Source organism: Furipterus horrens, unplaced genomic scaffold (genome assembly GCF_987537825.1).
Source record: "Furipterus horrens unplaced genomic scaffold, mFurHor1.1.pri manual_scaffold_3, whole genome shotgun sequence".
In the NCBI taxonomy this organism is placed as follows: domain Eukaryota; kingdom Metazoa; phylum Chordata; class Mammalia; order Chiroptera; family Furipteridae; genus Furipterus; species Furipterus horrens.
Window position 1 is genome coordinate 83,881,009 of NW_028327173.1, and position 26,523 is coordinate 83,907,531.

At 40.3% G+C, this 26,523-nt stretch overlaps 1 protein-coding gene across 4 annotated transcripts in view; it reads right to left on the reverse strand.

The window, feature by feature from the left end:
• PHACTR1 (phosphatase and actin regulator 1) overlaps positions 1 to 26,523 on the reverse strand; it is a 551,412-nt gene that overhangs the window by 307,793 nt on the left and 217,096 nt on the right. The window contains exon 1 of one of the 4 annotated variants that reach the window (XM_090269811.1): positions 9,235 to 9,392. The exons of 2 other annotated variants lie outside the window; for them this stretch is intronic. The gene's annotated coding sequence lies outside the window, so the exon portion shown is untranslated. Of the gene's footprint in view, positions 1 to 8,761; positions 8,923 to 9,234; positions 9,393 to 26,523 lie in introns of those variants that run through there. One more of the 4 variants, XM_090269810.1, reaches the window with a different exon arrangement.

Here is a 26,523-nt window from a genome sequence, read left to right on the forward strand (position 1 = left end):
GAATAACGGTCCATAGGAATGTCAAGAGATGGCATCCTTTTTCAACCACTGAAACGCTTCCCCAAGTAACCCTTAGTGGATGCACCCGAAATGGTCTCAACTTCCACCTGTACTTCAGTGTCCACCTCACTGTTACTCAACTGCAAACCAATAGTAAGGATGTAGGTAGTCATTTCCAAGTGGGGTCCTCAGACCAGCAGCATTGGATGGGAACTTGTTAGAAATACAACTTCTTGGGTCACCTCCAGCCCTCCATAATCAGAAATCAGGGGTGGGGCCAGCAGTATGTGTTTTAAGGAGCCCTCAGTGATTCTGAAGTAAATTGGAACTACTGGGAGCCGAAGGTGTGAGGTGGGCACAGAGAATTTTCACTTCTAACAATTTCCCAGGTGAAGCTAATCAGAGAACTTTGAAAACTGCTGAGGAAGAACAATATGAGAGAAAGCAGCATAAACATTATTTTACTTAAAGCCATTTTAGAAGCCTTCAGTTCTAAGAATTTTAGTTCTTTAAAAAAACCGTCAAAAATAAAGAGAAAAAAATTCTATTCCTAGAGTCAATGGCTCTTCTGAAGCTGCTGTTTTCCAAGCTCACTTAAGAAATTATACCTTAAGTTTCTAAGGGCTAAGATACTAGTACTATACTAATATTAAAATTTCAGTAAAGATATTATCTCCTGAATTATCATTTAGCAAATGGAGTATGGCGAATGGGGTATGAGAGTCCATGAAAGGGAATGAGTTTGGGTGGAAATGATGGCAACCAGTGGTCACCTTCCCCTTGGGTTATTTTTCCTGAAGGGTTTCTATTACTCTCATGAATGGAGACAGACACACAGCACAGATTCCCCAGAGGGGCTATGAAATCAGCTCTGTCAGATTTAGAATGCTCAGTGTCCAGGGCTCTGCCCCCACAACCAAATCCAGAACCTCTGCTCAGGCATCTGTTAGCTCTTGGCAAAACACGGCTTCCTGTTTTTAAGACAATGTTTTAAAATGGCTCATAAAAGATTTCTTGGATATAGCTAGTCCTTGCAAAGCAATATTTTGATGATTAAACTATAAATAAATCAGAAACATATGGAGTGATTTTCCCTTGAGTTTTGCAAAACACACTTTGGACTTTACTCTGTCCATAATATTTGAAAGATGGTTTCGTATGTTTGTTGAATCAAACATGGCTTCACTTCTCCCAGTTTCCTTTTTATACTCTGGCAATGTAGGAAGAGGACAAAGATGTTTTAACATCTTATTTTTTGTTTGTTTGGGTTAGCTTTTGTTCCTAAGTTCCCGGCTCTATATACAAATACAGAATTTTCTTCATCTGAGATTTTCAGTTGACTGAGTAGACAGTACAGTTGCCAGCTGCATCACAACTCTCTTGGTTTCAGACAGTTCAAGAGGTTTCTTTCTGATTTATAAAGGAAGGGTTTCAAACTTGGGTTATTTCAAAGAATAGAGGCTCCCTTTTAGGTAAACTCTTTCCCACTTGCCTACAGAGATGAAGCTAACTGCTATTGCAATTTCTAGCATTTGAACTCTGTGGGCAGAGGCATTCTGATGGAGTGTCATGGCTCTGGAGTGCATGGTCTGTGTGGTCAGAAAGAATGCTCACCCTCTGGACATCTTGGAGAGGCATTTGAGAAAGAAAAAAGGAGCTCAAGATTCTGATAGAGGAGGCTTTTCCTATTGTATATTGTTAACATGTTTTTGAATATAATAAACAGCTCTGGCACTTTTTAGACAGAACACGCGTTACCCCCAGGCATAGTACTACTAGGAGTGCTGTGGGAATAACCCTAATACCTAAGTGTAGGGAGAATATTTAATTTCTTAACCTATCAGGGAAATAGGCAAGTAAGTGTCAGCAATACAGATTTCGGTAACTCAAAGAGAAACTTCATTTTTTTTTTTTTTGAGGTTCAGAGATAGTCGAAAAAATACTTGATATCTGAGATAAAAAGCAAAATGAAGACCAAGTCTTTTTATGCCAGGTGACCCAAATCAAGTGCACAAATAGCATAATCATACTTTTCTCTGTTAATGATGTGTCTGTAAATAAACCACAGCTCTATTAATGTGAAATACAAGGGTAATTAGGAGAATGATTCCTTTAAGCAGCATTTATTACATCCTAGAAAACGTTGAAATGTGCAACCTTTGTTATTAAATAGCACAGCAAACACAACACACTATGCCAATTTCTACAGCTACCAAATAATTTTAACCACCCCTTCATCACATCAAAAACAGAAGAGAACAAAATGAAACAAAACCCCTCTAAAGCCTAGCAGAGAAGAGCAACATTCCTGTGGGAGTGAAGAATTCAAACAAAAACATAAATAGGTAGGGAAATACGTGGTGGAAGGAGAGAACAGGATAGGATATCGCTACAACTAATGCTTTTCTTCCTCCAAGATCTCGAACTCCCAAATTTCTCACTTGATTGTAACCTTCAGGGCCACTCCCTCTGAGTTTAAATTCCTTGTTCTGTTATTTACAAATAGGGTATCGATGAATGACTCTTATCTCATAGGGTCGATGTGAGGATTAAATGAGGTTATTTAGCAAGAGCCTCTCAGCAGCATCTGGAATAGAGTGAGTGCTATAAAATAACAGCTGGCATTTCTGTCCTCTAGCCCAGCCCTCATCCCTGCTGAACTTGTGGCTTACCCTCCCTGCAAACTTCCGGATTCCAACAGTTTACCACCTCCTGCTATGCTACTTCAGAGTCCTCTTCGACACCCTCCCCCTCTTTGTCTGCACTGGCCAAGTCCTGTTGATTCAACTTCCTAAACCCTTTGTAATTTACCATCTCTACCCTATTCTTCATTGCTGTTGCCTGGTTCAGGCCCTTGTTTTGTCATTACAGGTGTATTATGTCATTGCATTATAACATTCCAGGCTGGCAGACTGGGTTTATGCCAGCTGTGGAGCCTTGGACAAGGTCCTTATCTCTTTCAGCCTTCGTTTACCTCACTGTGAGTGGAAACAACTAGGGTATTCTCCACATTCACAGTCGCCTGTTCTATAGTCACTGTGAACTGAATTAGTCAACACTGAACCATTCCTCCTACAGGAACATAGGGTTAGGTGCCGGCAACTCTCTCGTCACAATGTTTTCATCAACTGATCAATATATGCCTTGTCTTAGGTGTGTTTCTGCTTAAAGACACCTTATTTAGTGTATATATATGATTGACTTATGAACCTCAAACTCGCAGCCACCGTGCTTTAACTCATGCCTGAAGGAAGCTTAGCTAACACATATGTTCTCTAGAAGGAACATCACAGCCTTCCTGTGTTGGGGAACACTAAACAGCAATTCAGCCCTACACCTGGGGAGGATTTTAAACAGCAAAATCAACAACAGCAACAACAAAAAATGCGAAAAACCTGAGACTAAATAGAGTGCAAAATGTGTGCTTGTTTACAGTATGAGAGCTGAAACAAGAGGCAGGTCTTTTGGGGGGCAAGTCATAAACCTCCAAATCATAGAGAAACTATACAGTCCCTGATATATTGCGAATTACATTACAGTTTTGTTTTTTTTTTCCCAAAGCCTCTTTCTAATACCCCAAACAAGAGCACTTGACACTTGGGGAGGACATTGTGTCCAAACAGCTTGAAGGGTGGGCAAACTAATTTAGCCCAATAACCCATTACATCCCCTGCCTCTGAAATGGGTCTTGGTCTAATGGGAAAACTGTCTGTTAATAATGGACTGTGTTCTTGTTTATGATGAAAGCACACCAGAAGAAGGATCAGGAGGTATGATCATGAAGCCTGGGGAACTGATTCTTTCCCTTTGTTCACTGAAGGCTTATCTTATTTTTAATGAAAGAGGGCACAGCAGGGTATTTTAAAGTTAGTAAATGTGTGCTGCTTTGTTCCTCCCAATATAATTTTTTACTACCATCAGTTGTTTTAAAAAGAAAATCAAGGTACATATCTTTGTTTGCATGAGATCCTCATGTTTCCTGTTTGGACCTAGCATCCAGACCGCTAACAGGGAGCAGGGATGTCCCTTACCAGAATGTGCAAGCAGAGAGGAGAATGGGGAAGGCAGTGAGCACGCTCACCCTTATCAGTGTACACCTGTAAATCACCTGTTCCTCCTGTTATCACTTTCTCTTTCATGCCTTTTCATGTCTGTGAATTTAGTATAGTTGTTAATTCCCCTCTGCTTCCCATATTTGTGGGGACATCTCAGCCATGAGCTGGGCCTTTGATTTCTCTGAAATCAAAGATCTGAAATTTAGAAAGAAAATGATATGTTATCACCACTCATAATTCATCTTCTCTTCTCACAAATTTTGTTTCATGAATAAATAAATGTGTGTGCATGTGTGTGTACATATGTGTGTATTTTAGGTAACCGTATCACTGAATACCACTGTTCATACTACATGAGAACAGGGAGAGTTGGGGACGGTCTGAAGAATGGGTGCAAAGCATGTATAATCACACCAAACATGGCAGGAACCCAGACAATAGGATCAATCCTCCACTTCCTTTAAGATATAGAATATTGAAAGGAAGTTGGAAATTAGCCAATGAAATGACATAATACTTTGACCTTCAAATCACGTAAATTAAGTCCATCCTCCAAGAACAGCTGTCATTAGAGAGATACAACCTCGCTAAAGTCAATCTGCCATTTCTGTGACAGAACACCCAAGTGAAAGGCCAAAAAACAAGTTCCTCACTTTCCCTCTTAGCTGAAATACGCCAGGATGCCAAGCTTCTCCTGAATCTTGGGCCAGGTCTATCAGGCTACCTTCAATGGTGTCTCCCCATCACAGCTTGGCAATATCATTTTTCTTTCCAGACCCGATAAATTCCTAAAACAAGAATATACCCTTTAATGAGTTTTCTTCATAGATAGAGGTTATGTGCTGCATTGTGCATCCCCAAAATTCCTCAACCCTCAATCCTCAACCCTCAGTACATTAAAATGTGACTGCACTTAAAGATAGGGCCTGAGGGAAGGTAATCAAAGTTAAATGAGGTCATATGAGTGGGGTCCTAAACCACTAGGCATGGTGTCTTTATAAGAAGAGGAAGAGACACCAAGGATGTGCGTGCACACAGGAAAGACCATGTGAAGATGTGGCAAGAAGGTGGCCATCTGCAAGCCAATGAAAGAGACCCCAGGGGAAACCAACTCTGCAGATACTTTGATCTGGACTTCCAGACTCCAGAGCTGTGAGAAAATAAATTTCTGTTGTTTAAGCCACCCGACTCGTGGTGTTTTATTATGGCAGCCCTAGCAAACTAATACAATAGGTATTGGTTATTCATTAGCTATGGATTATCCAAAGTGATTTTCTTCCCTATTAGTAAGAAGAAATTCCTGTTTCTTAGTAACACAAACTTCTTTCTTACTTTTTGGGTCAATTTCCTTTAATCCTATATGGTTATTAATACCTGTTTGATAGTTCCAGGTGGAGATCATATTCACAACATTGTGGAGGGGAATAATCTAAGGTTCTTGTCATCTCTTTCGTTTTGACATGGTATCTCTTTTGTTCCTTTCAGTGATCCTGGGAGTAGGGCAAGAATAATTCTTATCATTTTACAAATGAGGAAATAGACTCAACTGAATGATTTACTCAGGGAATCGCACTGAACTTATAACCAAGACTTTCATTTGCACCCTTTCTGCTGTTTCTCCATTCATTCCTTTTTCTTTCTCCTTAGCTTTATAATACATACTTCTGAGTTTAGGGTGTTTTTACATTTCAAAATTTGCTTCTTTATTTTTGAATTGTGTGTCTTATTTGTTTTCCTGTAATTCTGAGGGTTTTTTTTTTTTTTTCTTTTCTGTTTCTCTTAATTTTAGACTTTGGTGTTGTCTTTGTGGTGGGTTTCTTAGAAGAAGACACTACACTATTTGTCACTCTGCCATTTGATGATCAATCCCAGGGAGGACTTTTGATGCAGTTAGTTTCTTTGGTGAGCCTAGGATCTACCTGAAAGACTTTTTATGAAATCTCTTCTCTTAGGCTCTGCCTTATAACTGTGGATTCTGTGTTTTATAGGAGGCTGAGTACCCATGTAATGTAAAAGTAAAGGCCTTTTGACATTTTTGTCCTTTAGATTAATTATATGACTGTCTTTGACTTTATAGTACAGCAGGTCCTCAAATAATGTTGTTTAGTTCAACATTGTTTCATTATAACATTGATGAGATGCCATAGAAACTTAACTCTTGTTTATGTCAACTAGCCTATGGTAAAACTGGCTTTGTTATACATTGTTTTTGCTTGAAATTACAGAATCTACAGATGACATCAAGTGAGGACTCACTGTCTATAGTCGGGAGTTTGCCCTATGGGAGGCATGAAATCCCCATGTTTGGAGACTAGGAGAAAATAAAAACACAGTCCTTACAGGGCTAGACAAGGGCAGCAGGTACTGTGTTGTCTTTGTGAAAGCTTGGAACTGGGTATCATGATCATGCTCACCCACCTGCATGAGTTGACTAAGTAGGTAAACAAATACCTTTTATCCTGAGCCCAGTAGATTCAGAGCCACAACTTATAGTAGGGCTAAAGTAGGAAAATCCAAGCCTGCCAAACCAAGACTACATCCATGGGAAGGTGTTTGAGGCTCTTCGGGACAAGGGTTACTCTGCTTTTGCAGGGTCAGCAGGAGAAGCATGATCCAGGGGCGAGGGGGCGGAGAGTCTGCAGACATATATTCCCCAACCTGCTGCTGCCACTGATGTCTGTGTGGCTTAAACCAGTTCAATGACCTATTCTGTCCAAAATATAGGAATGGTGATATCTTCTCATAAAGAATAATAGAGATGCTCATGACTTAATATCAGAACATTCTGAAGATCACTAATGTTGATCTGAATTTGCACAACATATTCTTTACCCTCTGGTACAGTAAAAGGAAAATAAAAAGACCAGTTCTCAAGTATTTTGTGTTCACTAGGTCCCATAAATAACAATAATAATAGGAGGTATATTTATTATATGCTAATTATACCAGATACTGTGCTATGTGCTGTCCTATCCATACATTATTTTACTTACTTCCTATACAATCTATGAGGTTAGTACTGTTACTATCCAATTTACAGGTAAATAAACTGAACCTTAGAAAGGTCAGAAAACTTGACCCCAGTGTCACTCACCGAATAGGTGGCAGAATGGAAATGCAAATTCAGGTCAGTATGAATACAAAAATTTATTTGCACCAAGGTATATATATTTCTATAAAGACCAGTTGTCCCATAAACCATTGAACTGTCCCAGAAATGGACATTCAAACACTTGCATTTTCCCAGACGTCCCTCAACTGAAAGTAATACAAAAATCCTTTGTAAGATCACAAGTCCTGGTTCTGGGGGTGGACAATGTGGGCAGCACCATTTAGGCAGATCACTAAATTTCAGAGAATGAGAATACAAGGCAGTGCACTCCAAACTATTCAGAGCATCCGTAATCTGTGATTTTGAAGACACTGACTGGTCATTCTCATGAATTCATTCTCATGAATCTCAGACCTTATTACATTACTGAAGTGAGAAATGTAGGTTTCCAGCGAGTTTCAACTGATGAAAACCTGGATAAAAGGGACTCACTGTGCTGATATTAATTATTTAAGCAGTGCTTACTGGAGGGACTTCGTGGCCTGCAAAAGGGGTTCCATAACTTCTTCGCTAATATTATGAATAGTTATAATATCATACTATCTATATTTCAAATGTGGGCTTTAATTAGAAACCTCATTATGCTATGCCTTTTGGCTTTTTGGTCATTGTTTAGTTTTGTTTGTTGAGCATCAGAAGAGATGGTAGTGATGAGGCCACAGCAGACTTTTCAATTTCCAAATGTGGTCCATGATCTCAAAGACAAGAACCACTGATTCAAGATCATTTTTATTCTAATATCCAAATATCCTCCTGCAGTGATAATTGTACCACTCCACAGAGTTGTTTATATTAGACACATTGAACTCATATAATTTGCTCCAAAATGAGAGTGAGGTGAGGGAGGAGTGAGGGGCAGCAAAAACTGGACTGTCTCTTTCTAGGCCTATTTCTAACATCCTCGTATTTTGTTTAGAGCATCTCATGTGGCCAAAAAAGAATAGCAACTAAAATAAACTTGCAAACTAAAGCCTTGCCTATTTCTCAGGTTGTCTAGGAGTCTGTGGGGGGGGGGGGATCTGTTGTAGCATTTCTTATTACTACTATCAGTTCCCATATTGATTTTTATCTCTGTGCTGAATTTTATCTTAAAATGCTACAGCCTGAGATGGAGTCCCACCAAACCCCTTCCTTTATTTAATCTTTTCATTTTTTTAGTTATCTTTATTTTTTTTTTATCATCAACAACTTCTCCCCATGCCACCTCCCCCAAAATATCAATTGCCGATTTGATGTTTTCTTGCCTATCTCTTGGTCAGAAACTTCCTGAGGCTCCTAAGCTGCCCGCCTCAGTGGGTGTCCAGGACTTCAGCAAGTCTCGTGGAAGTGAGATTTGCAAGTGAATCTCCCTGATCGGAAACACACTGCTGTTAGTTCCCCCATGCATCCCCTCTGACCTCCAGGCATCTGCACACCACCAGTGAATTCCAGCACGCCCTCAGAACCTCCCCGAGGATTGTAAAAACACATCTGCTAATATTGGCAACTCCATAAGGGGAAAATTCCCTAGAACGAACAAAACATAAAACCAATACAAAATCCAATTAACAAACACACAAAAAGCAATAAAATTATTTAAGTTTCAGATGCCTACCTTACAGATTTCCCAAAGCTCTTTGCTCACACACGGAGCCTCCTCCCTGGCTCTGTTTTCTGGCTCTCCAAATAACTGTGCTTTCTTAGACTGAGCAACAGTCTCCTCAAGTCTGGGCTCTGAAATACACATGCTCCACACGCCCATACAGCCTTCCGTGCCAGGCAGCCCCTGCGCCTGCCTCCCTTCCCGCCGCGGCCAGCCCGTGCCAATGCCCTTCCTGCTGCCAGCTCCTACACAGGATGGAGTGGGGCAGAGAAGGGGGTCGGCAACTCATCATGGTTTGGGTGGCCACCCATCTAGGCAGGAAGGGTCCATCTTATCCCTCTCCTAACCTGAAACCCCCTTCCCAGATGGTTTCTCCAGGCTCATTCAGATCCCAGAACAAGTTGGCAGACTCCAGCTGGCCTTCCGTGCATGCACCCAGACTACTTGGAGGCAGCAGAGCCCCCCGCCCCCCTCCCCCTGCTTACCTTCACAAAGCCTCGGCTCTTAAAAGCCTGGCTGGAGTCTCCAAGGAGTCATGCGTTTTACTTGACCTTGGAGGCAATCAGTGTCGGAAGCAGGGAACATTTTTGAAATGAAACAGAAAGTAAGCCGATGATCCAAAGCAGACCCCCGACCTGCACTTGGCCCTCCGCAGCCTCTGCAAGTCCTCAGACTCTTCAGTCAGCCCACCCGCCCGCCCTCCTAGCTGGTTCAGCCTGGAGAGGAGTCGGAGGAAACTGCAGCTTGGAAGTATCTAACTCAAGGCCTAGGTTGCTTTTACGTTTGGTTTCTTTTCTCTTTTTTTTTCTTTTTTCTTTCTTTCCTTTTCCTTTCTTTCTTTCTTTTTTTACTTTCTTTTAGACTATTTGCTGAGCTTTTTAACATGCAGTTTGTCTCCTTCTGCAGGGAATTACTCAGTGAGCCTGTCACCTGACTCACAACAGCTCCATTATATAATTCAAGTGGTGGTACAGTATTTGAGTTCTGACCAGAAAGCCACACTCCCCTCCTCTCTTCCCCACCAACCTCCCCCTCCTCGCCAGTGAAGGGAGAGGCAGAAAGGGAGGCACTCAAAACAAATAAACAAACAAACAAGCAAGCAAGCAAGCAAACAAACAATGACAATTCGCCTTTCTTGAAACTTGGTGGGGAGGTGTTGAATTGTCGCTGTGTATTTTTATTTCCCTTTGTTTTGATTCTTTTTGTGCTGAGGACCTCCTAAATGCCAGTGCAGAGTTAGCAGGGATTTCTCAAGATGTACCTGATATCTTGGGATGTGACTGTAGTAGTTTCTTGATTTTTCTTTTAGGGTGGCTGTGCATCGCTTAGATAAATCACTGAATGAGTTTCCATATAATAGGGTGCATCATCAGGCGAAAAGCCTTACACTGAGTTACCACACATGTGCCAGCAAAATCTAACATGTAGATTGTTTATTACTTTAGCCACAGATGTGAGTACTGTGAAATGCCAAAGGGGTGGCTTGGGTAGAGGGGTCTTTAGCCAGCTCCTCTACTCTGAGCTTGACCCCCGTTAACCTTCTCCAAGTACCTCAAACAAGCATAACATCCAACTAAAAAACTGCATACTTGCTGTGCAAACACCTCTTAGAGGCCAAGCCCCCAGCGTCTACTTTTAACCACACTGAAACCCGGGAGGCTGATCCGTGGGGATGTTCTGAAGCCACCACTGTCTTGGGTGAAGGTAATACGAATTATTTCAGTCCCTCCCAATTTCACTTTCTTAGCTTCTGTCATCTTTGTCCAAATGATGTATATTGAGGGTCAAGCATGTTAAACCCATGAGCGACAGGCTCTTGCAGAAACTCAGATGGCATAAATGAGCATATTTAAAGCATCATGAAACATGATGGTCAACGTAAAAAATCCCAGCCTGTTCACTTCTGTATGTCAGAACTGGGATGAACTGCACACTGAGTGGTCTCTGGGCTCCCAGTCTCTCAGCCAGTGGAGCCTGTGGCTTAATATGGAAAGTACTCAAAAAGGACTGTTAAAATCTGTGGGAAAAATGCTAACACTGATCAACCTTCTTTTGGTTTTTCCCAGTCTGACCTCTTTTCTTTCTTCTTCATTTCCCACCCCCATACCCACCAAAGGGAACTAACTGGTCTTTCCTGCCTGTCTCCAGCATTGTAAGTAATATTAGGTGCCATTATTATATCAAACTGTGTGATATTAGACTGATACAGTGCCCCAAGAATAACTTTCAAAACATTTTGTAACTATCCACATCACATAACCCCCCAAAGGGATATGAGATAGTTACCATTCTCTTTATACAGACCCAAGGAAACCAGTGACAGACAGATGTTAGAAGTCAGGTTTCCTACCCTCAGTGCTCTGCTTTGCAAAGGAAGACCCAGATACACATAAAAAACATTATAAATGTGTAAACCTGACTGACAGAAGGATGACAGTTTATTTCTTTCCCTCCAGGTGTAGTAAATGCAATGTGCTGTGGCAGTTGCTATGGCAACTACCTTCTTAATGCGATAAAGATATGTAGGAAGATATTAGAAAACACCAGGTGTTGAGACCTTTCTCAGTAATAGGAAGAAAAACAATAATACAAAATATAACCTTGGCCTATATAAAGTTATCAAATATTGACATCATAAGATTTGAATTTAGTAGACCAACAGAAATATAATGTGACCCACACATATGATTTTAAATTTTCTGATAGTTGCATTAAAAAAAATTGGGGTGAAATTAATTTTGGCAGTATATTCTATTTGATACAATCTATCCAAAATATTTCAATATGCAATCAATGCAAAAATTAACAAAGTATTTTGTATTACTTTCTTTATTCTGAATCTCTGAGACTTCCACCTACATCACATCTCAGTTAGGAGTAGCTACGTTTCATGTGCTCAATAGCCTTTGGCTAGAGACTACCACATTAGATGGTCCAGACCCAGACAATATTTGATCATTTTTGGTTTGGAAATTTTCCTTTGAGTATATTTGTCTATCTCTACTGGGAAATTTAAAAAAAATTAAGTTGCATTCATTTGGTCCTAGCCTTATGGCATAATTCAAGTGGTGTTTCCTTGAATGGAGCAAGAAAATATCAAATAAGCTTAGAATTGAAATGGTATTAAGGATTCAGCTCCTTTCATGCCAGCAGAGAACTGTGAAGATTCAAAATAAATCTCTGGTTTACAGGAAGTTCCTTCCTTGCGTTGCCCTAGTCACCCAAGTTAGGGACCTCAGAGTCATGCTTAATTGTTAAGTTCTTTATACCCTCTCTCTACCCCCTCCTTGAAGTTCATCTAATAGACCACTAAGTCTTATCAAGTGTACCTGTCTCCTTTTCTCAAGACTCAGGGCCTCTGCTGCAACTCAGATAATTCCAAGAACTCCTGTCGGATCTCCCTAACTCCACTGTCTACCCATTCAAGTTCATTCTCTATCCTGCCTTCAGTGTGAGCATGCACTGAAAGTAGATGTTTAATTATGTAGCTTCTCAGCTTAAAGCCTTTAATAGCAACATGCTGACTTTCAAATAAAACCCTTTGCCATGATCCACTAGGCATACTCTGGCATGACCCACCAGGCAATTCTAAACTAGCCTCTGGGCAACTTTCTGGTCCATCTTCTGGCTATATTTTAAAAACTTGACCCTGGTCTTCATACTTGACTGTGACATGATTTCCATGATTTCATGCCTTTGTTTAAGGTCTGTTTCCTCTGCCTGGAATGTCCTTCCTTAAAATTAAAATGCCTACCCCTCACCAAACAGGAAAATCCTTCCTAGTCCAAACATTTACTATAGCTTGCAGTCAAAATGAACAGTCCTCTCATCTGTTATCACACCACTTTTTAAAATTGGTGTGTTATGACATTTATAATTTTCTATTATAATTATATGATATGCCAGACAAGAACTTCCTCAAGAAAAGAACCTCATACCATTTACCTTTGAATTCACATTGGGAAATAGTAGGATCTCAACAAATGTCCAAGGAATTCCAATACCCTTTCCCTTCCATTTCTCCTTCCAATTGTCTAATCCCTTGGTAATTGGCTCACCATCATTGCACAGCAGCCAATATTCATTAGCATGACTGTGTACCAAATACCATGCTGAACATTTTACATACATTTCACAGAATTCCTACGACAAATCTGCAAGTTAAGGAACTTATATCCTTAGATTTTAAAAGCCATGACATCTTTAATATTATTTCCTTTCTTCTTTTTTAATTTAAATTTTATTTTTCAATTGCAGTTTACATTCAACATTATTTTGTATTAGTTTCAGGTGTACAGCTTTGTGGTTAGACAACCATATATCTTATAAAGTGTTCCCCACAATATTTCCAGGACCGTTTCCTTCTTTCAACAAGTGTTTCAAAGTCATTCTTATGATGTCTGTCATGACAAGCTGATGTGTAGTTATGCCTCCAAAAAGTGCAGGATGTCATGCTTGTTTGTTAACTCATTTGTTAACAGACTAATGCATGTGTCTTTTGTTTTATAGTTTCAGGGACTTGGTCTCTTTAACACTTCTAATTCTCAGTGGCCTGAAAATACAGAAAACCTAACTGAATACGTAGTATTTTGTGCAGAATAAGAGTATGGTGAGTTTGAGGAAGGGCAAGAGAAACCCTGCCGCATGAACATCGCAAAATGTGACCTTTTGTTTTGTTGCTCAGTCATTTTTCGTTCTCCTGTTGTTTCCACATAACTCGGTTGAGTGGTATTTTAAACAGTAGAGTAATCAACACCAAATGCTGGGGAGGATGTGGAGCCACAGGAGCTCTCGTTCACTGCTGATGGGAATGCAAAAGGGTGCAGCCACTTTAGAAGACAGTTCGGTAATTTCTCACAAAACTGAAAATACTTTTGCCATCCAATCCTGCACTTACACTCGTTGGTATTTACCTAAATGGACTGAAAATTTATCTGCACAGAAATCAGCACATGGATAAATAAACTGTGGTACATCCACACAATGGAATATTATTCAGTGCTAAAATAAATGAGCTATAACGCCATGAAAATACATGGAGGAAACTTAAATGCCTATTACTAAGTGAAAGAAACTGATCAGAAAAGGTTCCATATTGTATGATTCCAAATAAATCACATTCTGTAAAAGAAAAATTATAGTGACAGTGAAGAAATCAGCAGTGCCAGGAGTAGAAGGGAGGGAGGGATGAATAGGCGGAGCACAGAGGATTTTTAGGGCGGTGAAACTGCTCGGTATGTTACTATAACGGTGGCTACACGCCATTATACATTTGTCCAGACTTAAAGAATGTACATTAAGCCCTGACCAGGTGGCTCAGTTGGTTGGAGCATCATTCCATACACCAAAAGGTTTTGGGTTCGATCTCTGGTCAGGACACATGCCTAGGTTGTGGGTTCAATCCCCAGTTGGGATGTGTACGGGAGGCAACTGATTGCTGTATCTCTCTCACATTGATGTCTCTCTCTCTCTCTCTCTCTCCTTCTCTCTCTAAAATCAATAAACATATCCTCGTGTGAGGATTAAAAAAAAAAAAAAGAATATATAACATCAAGTGCGAACCTTTATCTAAACTATGGACTTTGTGTGATAATGATGTGTCAACACAGATTCAGCTGTTGTGCCTGTGTCGTGCTCTGGTGGTGGATGCTGATGGTGGGAGAGGCTCTGCAGAAGGGGCAGGGCGGGGGCACATAGAGACTCTTTGTACTTTCTGATCCATTTTGCTGTGAACCTCAATCTGCTCTAAAAATAAAGTTTATTTTTTATTTACTTTTATTTTTATTTTAAAATTTTACTTACTTATTTTTTATGTGAGGGGACCAGAGCATGGCTTGCTCATGGGTACCCAGGGATTGTGCTCAGTGGGTTCTGGTATGATGTATAAGTGATTTTCCCACTAGGTTGTCAGTTGCTGAAGTTTATTAATTGTTTTTTCTGTTTTGTTTCCATAACACCACTAAACCAATGATATTCTATGTACTAAGGGATTAATAAATATTCATTTAAATGAAGTGAAGAAGTTAATGCTTAATGTAATAAATATATAATTCTACCCACATAAACTCCATGATAGTCTTAGTGTCAACAGAAAGACTGATGCAGTTTCTGAAATCTCTGGAGCCTGGGACAGCCTCAGACTTGGAGGAAGGGTTGTGCTAGGACACCTGGCTCAGGACTAGAATAGCTGGGTCTTGGGAAAGCTTAACCCTCTTTGACTTCATTCTGGCAGAACTCTATGCACTTGGGATCAGCCCTTGTGCCCCCCCCCCCCCCCCCCCCGCTGGATTTATAATAGATAACAGAGCAGAGCTGTCTCTCCTGGGCAAGGTGCTCACCTTCTGGGAGCCTCAGTTTCCTCATCTGTAGAAAGGGGAGGACAATATTCTGGGCATTACAAAGATCATGTACATAAAGTGCTTGGCAGAGTGATTAGTAAATGTCTGTGTCAATTAATTAAAGATGTTTCTTCTTAATATTAAGTATTATTAGCAGAGGCGATTAAGTTCGGTTGAGGCCCTGGGCTCAGAAGAAAATATTGGGCCCCTTAAAAAAAACGGTAGAGACAGGGAAAATAAAAATACATGTTAACCATATTTTATGCAGTGTAGTAATGAAACCGAACTTTGTGTCATTAGAAAAAAGTGTAAAGTTGGGGTTTTGTGGGGCCCTTCAGAAGTCGGGGCCCAGGGCACCTGCCCGGTGTGCCCGCCATTAAATCTGCCTCTGATTATTAGATATTACATGATAATAATAAAACGTTGGAGGTGGGATGAGGGAGCTCAAGTGATGTCAGTGCCTGTGTGAACTCTCCTGCTATCTATCACCACCTTCTACTCAACTTGTTGTTGGCACATATGAAGATGGTGAACTTTGTGACTTCCCCAACCTTTGTATTCTCTTCCTTTTTTTTCCTTCTTTTTGTTGTCTGGCCCTCTCTTCCTCTTTAATTTTCTTCTTCTTCCCTCACCCTTCTCTTTTCCTCTCCATTTCCATTTATTATTTTAAAAATGAGTTTATTTTGTCCCTTGCTACTCTTGGCTGATTAACTGAGGTTCTTTGTATCGCGATTTCTTGCCAAAGCTATATTAAGCTCACCAGGTTGCTAAACTTAAACTAGTCTGTTTCTGCTTTCCCTTGGAAGGCCTGCAATACCCATAACAAGAAAGGTATGAGGTCAAAGAATTGCTGTTCAGAGCAAAGAGATCTGCTGCACACAGAGCTTCCCAGAAGGAAGGCAGAGCCTGAGAGGAAAAAGATCTGAGACCTCCGGCATAATCTATAACAGAGCAGCTCAGACCTCACTCCCTGCGAAGTCAATGCCACCGCCAATCTCAAAGGCTATTTTTCAAATTGCATTTTTGGCCAGCTCAGCATAATGTCTATGTGATAGCTTTACTTTGGGAGAACAATGGAAAAAAAAAGTTTCCCAGAGGGGTAGGCAGCTTAATTGCTTCCTTCAATTTTCTCCAAAGTACCATATGGAATCTATGTGTTGATCTGCATCTAAACAGGACTAAGGTCCAAGAAAAACACAAAAGGAAAGATGTGATGCACAGTGGCACTTATATAGGGCACCCGAATGAGGTGGAGTGAAACCTGGGCTTGAATTCTAGTTCTGCCACCTTCTCAGGGGAGGCAGGTTATTTTCCCTCCGTTTCTTCTGTGTGAAATGCTGATAACAATAAAGTGGAGGCAGGTGGAGGGGAATCTGAAGTGACATTTGTAAATCATCTGTCAAGGGGGCTGGTGTAGAGCAGGTACAAAATGACCAGGTAGGTTTTCTCATGTCTAAATGGAAAGAAATTACAAAATACTTGTTATAAAGTTCTTTGGTGGAATTTAAATAATACCTCCAGCAAATGGTAAGTACCACATATGGATGTCTTCCCTCCCACCTCCTGCCATCCCCAAAGCTCCATGGTGCAAATTATATTTTCCAAAGATGGACACACCTGTATCTCCCATCCCATCTGCTCTTCTAGAACCTTGCCACTCCCCTATTAAGTGTTGGCATCTAATTTCTCTTCCTCTGAATCTGGGTGGGCTTGGAACATGTCTGTAGTAATTCTGTGGGACTACAGAGGCTGTTGTAAAAGGCAATATTATCTGGTACCTTATTACTTGGAATACTTGCTCTTGAAGCATTCAGCTGACAGGTAGGTAGTTGATGAAACTGAGGCTGCCATTCTATGAGGAAGCCCAGCCCAGCCCATATGGGGAGACCACAGAGAGAGTTCCAAGTTTCTCCAACTCTACTGCCTCCCACAGTCAGGGACTGAATGCATTCTCATAAAGGAGAACTTAAACCAGAATCAACCAGCTGAGCCCTTCCTGAACTCCTGAGCCATGTTAATGAAATTTAGATAAAGAACACACAACGAAAGTTAATTGGGAGGGAAATACGGTCTCCATCACACTCTTGTAGAGCACAATAGCACTGGGTTCAAAGCATAGGCCCTCATTTCAGGGAGGACCAGGGTTTAAATTAACCCTATTATCTGAGCTGTGTGACCTTTAAGAAGTCTACATGTCTAAAATGGTGATAAACCTACTGCCTAGTTCATGCAATTATTGTCAGGATAAATGAGGTGGTTCAGGTTAAGAACTTAGCATCAAAATACACAGAGCAGACACACATCTTAAATATTGTTTGCCGTCATCCTCATCACCATTGATGCCCACATCAGCACCACCACCAACAGCAACCCTATTCCAGGATCATTATGATGGGCTTTGCTCCCAAGGGCTTAGAGCTGGCTGGAATACACCTCTTTCTTTCATCAATCACACTTTCTTCCTTGTAGACACTTTCCCTTCAACCCATAGTCTGTCTACAGGACTGCGTTTCTCAGCCTTTATGCTAAGGCCACAATAATGAAGAATTGTTTCAAACAGTCCAATCAATCTCACCTGCTTTGTACAGCTCACCCACAATCAATATTCTCAGCTGCCCCAGTCATCATTACCTGTTAATGGCCAAATATTCTGCAGCAGAAAATCTGTTTTAACTAAGGATGCAGAACTATCTATTCCTAGGTCTGTTGGGCCATTCAGCTCAACCTTTCAATACCTACATTGAGCCGACAGAAGAGAAAAATAAGGTTCAAAAAGATAAAATTATATTGTAGTTTAATCATTTACTTGTTCATTCATTATATATTCATTTGGTCATTCAACAACTAGTTATTAATAGCTGCCTAAGTGCTGATGTGATTTCTGTCCTCATGAATTTTCAGACTGGTGGATGGCCTTGTCATCATCAAATAACCCTGGGTTTGAATCTGACTCTGTCACTTACTACACATTTGAATTGCTTAAACTTTTTTGAACCTCAGTCTTTCCTTAGGGTTATTATGAGAATTAAATGAATTAATGTAAGGATCATGCTCACCACAGCACCTGGCAGTATCTATGTTTCTTTCCCCAAATGTTATGTAACTTGTAGTCACTAGACCCAGGAGTGTCTGGTTCACATGTTTGTGTTTTCAAAGGATTTTTCTAGTTATTATAATTACATTTTAAGTCTCACTACTTTTGGTTTTTCTCCCAAGTCATTTATTCACTACTCATTCAAAAATTTTTAAAAAATCACTTTTTCATGTCTTTTTTACCCTTCTTTTACAGAAACCAATGCAGTAAGCATTAACTAATATGAAAATCACAAGACAACTAGTGTCATCACAGAATAAAGAAAGAATAAGAATAGTTATCTTTCTTCAGGTGATACTTGGGAAGCTTCAGCAAAGTGTTGGGTTATGCAAAATTTCTTTTCTAAATAGTATAGCAGAAAGAGCCACAGTTAGCATCCAGTCCAAAAGAGCTTACCTGGCCATTTGGTAATTTATGGAAAATTTTTCTTTATTTAGAAGTTGGAATTATTACAAAACTGTATTAATGATCTAGGGGACTGCCATTAAAAATTCATCAGGCATGGAACCTAATGAACAAAACAAACAAAAGAGCAGGGAGAGACTGACAGTGACCAGAGTGGGGGGAGGGGCGGGCGGTGTAAGGGAGAAAGAAGGGGAAGGGTCTAGTCAAGGAACATGTATAAATGACCCATGGACATGGGCAACAGGATGGGAATTGACTGTGGGAGTGGGGGGGTGGGGTGGGTGGGGAAGTGGAGAGCAACGGGGGAAATACCAGGACAACTGTCACAGAACAACAATAAAATAAATAAATAAATAAATAAATAAGAATTCACCAGCCTTATTGCGTTATATGTAAAGTCTTTCTAGACCTCTGAGCCCTTTATCCTGTTGGACACCACATTGTAATTCTTCTCTCTCACTGCATCCTTCTCCGATGCCTAACTTTCTGCTACAACATGCTTCTTGGTATTGCACACATTTTTCATTTTTTCCTACCTATCTTCTTATCAGACAATGCACTTCCCTTATTTTCTACCTTTTGCGACACTTCCCACTATATGTTCCTCAGAATCCTGACCTTAGGAAATGCTCTACTGAAGAAAAGGAGCTCTGGTCAGGAGTTCTGGGTAATACTGTATACTAGATTCCTCTCTGCTTTTGGAGGTTACATGCACATTATTATTTCAAATGCTCTGAGAAGTCCTGCACACATAAACCTCGTTAGCTTTGTTTAACCCAATATTTTCTAAACATTGTTGTTGTTGTTGTTTTTCCATGAAACCTTTAGACACTAGAGTTTATTAACTATATTTTGGGAAGCACTGAACTATTCAAATCCTCTTCTTTCATTTTTTTTTCTTTATATGTCCATTACACATTTAATTGACTAATATTTATTTAACACCATTATAGTTTTGCCTGAAGAGCACATAAATAAACACCCAACAACTGTAAAGTGTGATAAGAGCTATCACATGAGAAAGTTAGTGCATTATAATGGGATTTAGTTTGGGGCAATTGTTAGAGAGGGCTTCCTAAAGGAAGCGGCTTTATATGAGGAACTGAAGGAGAAGTGGGTGTTAGCCAGTTGGAAATTAGGGGAAGAAAGGGAAAGAGTGATAGAGTCGGGGTCACCTGCTTGTGTGAAAGCCCCGAAATGGGAGACTGCACGAGATGACAGAACAAATGGGCAATATTTCATCCCAAAGGTCATCCTTTCAGCTTCCCTCCAGAATCTTCTTCTGTCTTTCTTCCCAGTCTGAATGTTTAATAAATGTTTGTTGAATTACTATGTCCCTTATATTAATTTAATCACACTATTATTTTAGAAAGAATGATATATGTTGAAACACAGAGAACTACAACCCCCAACATGCACACACTACCTCCAACACTCATAATAAAGTCAAAATGAGGGACTTTTTAAAAGATTTATTGTTAAAAATGTATATGGATGTTGTTTTACAAATTTTATTTCTAACTTGTTTTTAATTAAAGAATAAAATATAGATATGCAATTGTAAATGGTTAGATGGTTTTCTTAATTAACTCCATTGTTTTCTAATCCTCTTTAACATGTTTTCCATTTTTGGGTGGCTTGCTTTTGTCATCTAGCAAATAAAGAAGTAAAACTGTGATTGGACAAATGGAACTACACAGAACTGAGTGTACCTATGCACCTAGATGTTGGAACCAACATCTTTCCCTTTAGCCAGCACATTGAGATTCCTCTATTGTAGTCTTAATTCTCAATACACTGTAATTCCTGCATTTTTTTTTCCTGTGGCTACCCTCTGGTAATAAAAGAAGAGCCATCCCTTTTGTCATCTGTAGAACAGAGGGTAATGTTTCTTAATTAACAGAAGCAAGTAGTGCAATGTAGTGAGAACATTGCAATTATTTCCAATTAATCCCACATGCAGTTTGGCAAAGTTAATAATCCGTAAAGTGACCTAGGATCTAAATATGGAGAAAAATACTGTTTTATCAGACATTTTTCTATTGTTCCAACAAAAGCAAGAAAATTCAAAGGCTAGATGCGTACAAGGTCTATAGATTTACAGTATCATAAATTCAATCCTAAATATAATCTCAAATAGAAAAGAACTGTTATATGAGCCATTCAGATTTTATGACCTCTCAAATGTTTTACAACCTCTATAAATCATCACACGTTGACAGGTATAAATACAGCCACCAAATAATTAAGCATTATTTGATTGAATCCACCTTTTGCCATGAAAGCAAAGATAACTTCCTAATCATGGAAAAGCAGGAAAGACATGTAACTTGAAATTTTAACAGACACTGAATTTCTAAATTCTTTGAGGATGTAGAATGTGCCTTGCACATCTATGAACCCCCAAACATGCCTCATAGAACATCTTACCACAGATCTCTAATACTTTTTAAAAATTGGGGTAAAACGCACCACATCAAATTTCCCATTTTTGCCATTCCCTCTCTCCCCTTCTGGGTGGGAGGTTGTTGTTGTACTTATGTGTTAGAGTATTTCACTTCCTGAAGGGTGAGCAAGAGATGGGATTGGGCATTGGAGCTAGTGTCCATGAACACAGGCAGCGATTCCCTCATGGGTGCTTTTTTCATTTAATCACTGTGTGGCTGAGGTCAGTTGTGGGCAGGATGGGTGAATTTATGAATCCTGTCCAAAGTTGTTTACACCTTGGGGAGGAGCTTCTCCAAAAGGGAATATCTCAGAACTCTCTGACTGTATTAGAAGATTTATTTTTATTAATTCAGGTTCACCTGTAGTACTTTGATTGCAAACTCGATATGCTAACATTTGAGTTTACTTTGTATAAGTTTCTATGTAGAGCATGCCTTCAGCTCTATAAACATTAGATTGTATATACCTTTGCTTTTATACTTGTTCGTTGCTTCAGTTATGCCCTGGGTTCTCATAATGCTGTATCCCCAACTCACACCTGCTGGTGGCTCACCTCTTCCAACATAATTAACAACCTGCAGCTTCCCGGAATCCTAGTGTTATGCTTAAGGGATTTTTAGCCCCTACCCTTTTTAGGTGAGAGTCCAATTCTAGTTCAGAGACAGGAAGTAGTGTAAGAAAGAATAGTCAACTATCCTATACCTTGGCTTTCTACTTGCTTCTGTTCACAGTTCTAATTTGCAAGGTGGACCTTTGATCTAATTTACAGGGGTGATTTATGCCATAACCAAGAGTCTTAAAGAGTGCCACATGCAGTGGGCCAAGTCACAGACATGATATAGGAGGCAAGGTAACTATCACGTACCTGTTATTAATTTGCTACTACTCTGGGGCTACTTCTTAAAGGGTCATGTATGCTGGTCTAGTTAAGCCATTCATGAGCTAAATGTTTATCAAAATGTACTGGAACCCAAAGATTTTCTGTAGGGGAACTGGCATGGGTGAGTGGCCTTGGCCGTGAACTTGGCCAGTAGAAAATGATTTTTCACATGAAGCTGGTGCCGTAGGGAGCCCAATAAGCATAACATCAAAGTGAAACCTATATCCTTGCTTTGCAAACACCTCTTTCAATCATATTGAAATTCCTAAGGCTAATCTATATAGACATTTTGAAGTGACACTGTCTTCAGTGAAGGAGTAAGAATCATTTCAGTTGGTCCCAATTTTCTGCCTGCATTTGCAATGAAAAGACAGCAAGTGTCTATGTCTAGCTGATACGTATTGAGAAGCAAACATGTTAAAACATGGAATTTATTCACGAGAGGCTGAGGAATGTAGATGGCATAAATGAGCGCAACACTCGGAGCTTCATTAAACGTGTCTCTGAACACAAAAACCTCTAACCAGTTTGCTTTTTATGTGGCAGGGCCAGGATGAGCTGTATGAAGGACATGACCCAGAGAGGCTAGAAATGCGCATTGGAGTCTGTGCTTGGCAACACGGAGCTCCCAACCAACGGAGCTCTGTGAGCTCTCATGCCTCCTTCCAGTCAAGGTTTGATGTGCATTAGGAATTCTAAAATGAGCTCTGGTCAGTCATCTAGAAAGTGATTTCATCTTTACTGAATATTTCACCATTCTAAATAAAAAATCTTCCAGTTTATCACCCTGTTATTTAAGTTGTTCTAAAGGAGAGTCACTCTAAACCAATATAATGAGGCTCTCAGTTAAAGCACAAACCTCTTACAACTGTGTTATACATACAAATTTCATCTTTTAACACCAAAAGATGGAAAGAAGCTTTAAGGAGTCTTAACAATTCCATCCTACACCGTGAGTTATTTAATTGCGGCAGGAATACACACATCGGGATCATCCCTTAATTAGCCTAAACCTAAAACACCAGTTGTTGAATGTGTGACTTGAGCTGATGCAATGGGGTGGGCTGCTGCTGTCGTGTGTCAGACAGTGATGCTGTTCAGGTTTTATGTTTAAAGTTTGGGTAATTAAACTAACAGCAGGGAGAAAGGAGTCACTTATTTGTCTCTCTTATCACAGATTCTCTCCTGCGAAAGTCTTTTCTTTCATGTAGCATTTAGCTAGCCAGCGAGGTGTTACTCTGTGTCTGGAGGACTTAGGCATCAGAGACTTGATCACAAATCATATGGTAAACATTTTGCAACAAATGATTGCTACACTGACTCATTACACCATGGAAAGAACACACTCATTTAATTGAGCACATTTGCCTGATGTAAAACTTTAACAATCACCAAGCAGCAGTTTGGCGTAGGAGGAAAAGTTCTGGACTAGGCAGCAGGAAACCTGGATTCGAGTTGCCTTCCACTAGGGACTAGCAGGGGCACTCGGGTCACCTCCTGGCTCCCTGGGCCTAGGTTTTCTAAATGCTTCCTTAGGTTGCATGCAGCTCTGAGGTGCCAGGATCCTGGTGATCAGGAGAGTGTAGCAATAAAGAGGGGCAGAGCGGCACAACTATATAGCTTACTTGGCTAATCTACTGTTTTCCTTCAATTAACACAAGCCGTGAATCAGCCTGAGAACTGGCTGCAATTTAGACTGGCGAGGACAGCGTTCTGGAGAGGACAATGATTACACGCTGTCAGTACATGCAGGAGAGAGAGTGCAAACCAGGAGTCTTCATGCTGGGTTGTCTAAGGCAATCTCTCTTAGATTATGCAGAAAATAAAAGCTATCTGAACTAAAGGCTTTACAGCTGTAGTTTTTGGTGGTGACTCATTATCCTTGGACTAGGGAGGGATCACAGCTTTTGGAATCTAGTAGTCTTTTTTCTGCTTCAGCATGATTTGTCGCAAAATGCAGCTTCTATGTTAAATATACTGTATATGTATATTTAGCACACATACATATATTTGAGAGGCAATATTATGTAACAATTAAGAGCGTGGGCCTAATACATAGATTTGTACAGGAATGTTCATGGCAGCTTAATTTGTAATAGCCTGAAACTGGCTATTAATAGCCCCAGTGTCCACTGACAAGTGAGTGGACGAACCAAGTGTGGTACATCCACACAATGGAGGACCACAGCAATGAAAAGGAGTGGACTGCTGATACCCACACCATTGTGGATGAATCTCAAAATAATATGCTGAGTGAAAGAAGCCAAACGAAAAAGTGTTCATACTCTATGGATCCATTCATAAAAAATTGTAAAAAGTGTGAGCTCATCAATAGTGATAGGAAGCAGCATAATGGTTGTGTGAAGACAGGGGAGATTAGAAGGAGGCACGGGAACTTTTGGGAATGTGGCATAAGTTCATGATCTTGATTATGGTGATGGTTTCGTGACTCTACACATATAGGTTCTCAAATTGTACACTTTATGTGCAGTTTATTGTATGTCAATTATACTTCAATACAACTGTTCTAGAAACAAAAACCAACTGTCTGTGGTCCCTGGGTGGCTGGGGCTGGGGTCCCAGCATTGCCACCAGACCCCAGGATCAGGGATGGTGAGATCTCTGGTGGAGGAGGCAGGGAGAGAGGGAGGGGAAGCAGGGGGGCGGGGCGGGAGCTGCGAAGTCCTGCTCCACCTCCAGACTGAGAGTGCCATCAAACTGGCCCCCTGCCCCCACCGCTATGGGGCGGGGATGTGAGTTCTGGAAGTTGGAGTCATCCCTTCCCCTGTTCCTGGCATCTTTGTGTCTATTTAAATGACACATTTTAACTTAAAGGGAGATGGGGATAGTTTGAATGAATTTTCATTCTGCAAATGAAGACTCTTTCCCAGACAGGGAAGTAAGAAAACAAAACAAAAACAAAAACCCTCCTCCCGCAACACCTGCCTCCAAAAAGAAAAACCCAAAACCACAGGAGGCCTGAAGTTGAAACCTAGCCTCACTACCCACTAGCTGTGTACCCTTTGGCGTATTATTAACCTCATGGGAAAAGGAGAGTAATGATAATTTTTACCTCACAAAGTTGCCATGAGGATTAAATGAGTTAATACTTGTAAGGTGCTTAATAAAAACGAGCTCTTATTATTTTTCTAGAACCACCAAGGAAGGATTCTGTTTTATCTTTTGCATCTCATTCCCCTAAGATTTGAGTTCATTAGTCTATTTAAAGACTATTAAAGCGAGACACATTAATGCAGCTTTTCAAATCTCTGCTTAGCATCCTGCCTGGAACTGTTGTCCCGGCACGCTCTAAAATATCACCTCTACCCAGTCCCTCTTTAACCATTCCCCAGACTTACTTTCTTTCCTAACAGTTACCACCATCTGCCATCATAGAATATACTGTAGTGTATGTACATTGCCTTGTTTATTACTTTCCTCAGTCTTCCTCCACTGGAACATAAACTCCTTGAGACCAGGGACTTCGTTTGGTTCACTAACACGAAAGTCGCTGAATAAATGTGTTGAATAAATGAATAACTGCCTTATGTCCAAGAACCCTCCTTGGTGCTGGTGGCAGTGTGGTGGTGGCATGCAGTGTTGTCTTCGTCATCGTCACCGCTGGTAGCATGCAGAGGTTTTATGGTTCCTGCAGATTCTGCGCAGCTAAGCCAACACACAGAGGTAGCCGGGCAGAATGAAGACCTGACATTAGTTAAATCAGTATAGTCTCAATCTCCTTTCATTGCCGATTCTGCAGAATTAAGAGATTGGATGGGCAAATAAAGTATTTGAAACAATAAGATGAAGGCCTGAAACTGTTACTGAAGTGATGAAGAATAGCAATCTTACTGTTTAGAAAATTGTGAACATGATGGCTTCGACATGATTTATCCTTAGACTCTTTGACAGTTAACAAGAGAGAAGTTGGACAGACATTGAAACCAAGGCACAAAATCACCCAGCCCTCCGCTGCCCCTTCAAAGTGCAGCCAATTTGTTCTGGTTTGGGCAACTCAGATCTGCCCAGACTGTCTTTTTCCTTCTTTTTAATTTTATAAATACAAAATACAGATCTGAGCCTCAAAGGATTTTTCTTGACTTGCTTCCATGTTCCTGTCTTATCTTCCTGCTGCCATATTTCCTGTAGATGCTATTTCCTCAAGCCTGTAGCTTCAGGAGGAATGTGAAAGGGCACAAACGCCAGGTCAATGGAATGTCCTCTGTGAAGCTGCACCCAGACAATGCTCTATGAGATATGTGCTTGGACCCTCCGTTGTACTGCAAGCAATCCTCCTGTGAGCACTTGAATTTGATACCTGTGTGTAAGCAGACACTGAAATTTTTTGTCTGAACCTCTCCTTATGAATCTGCAGATAATGCTTTATAAATAAGAAGCCCAATTTCAGTGCATACGAAAGACTTCCTGAGTTAGCATTTGTCATCATTTGTGTTTTAATTATCTCATTTGATCTCTTTATTGTTGCAATTACATTCTAATTTTGTGTGCAGACACTTGTGTGCCTGGGGCTAGATTAATCAATTAATACTACAATCATTATTATGCCATATAAATATAAGTGGATATGTGGCTTGAGTAGCTTCAGATC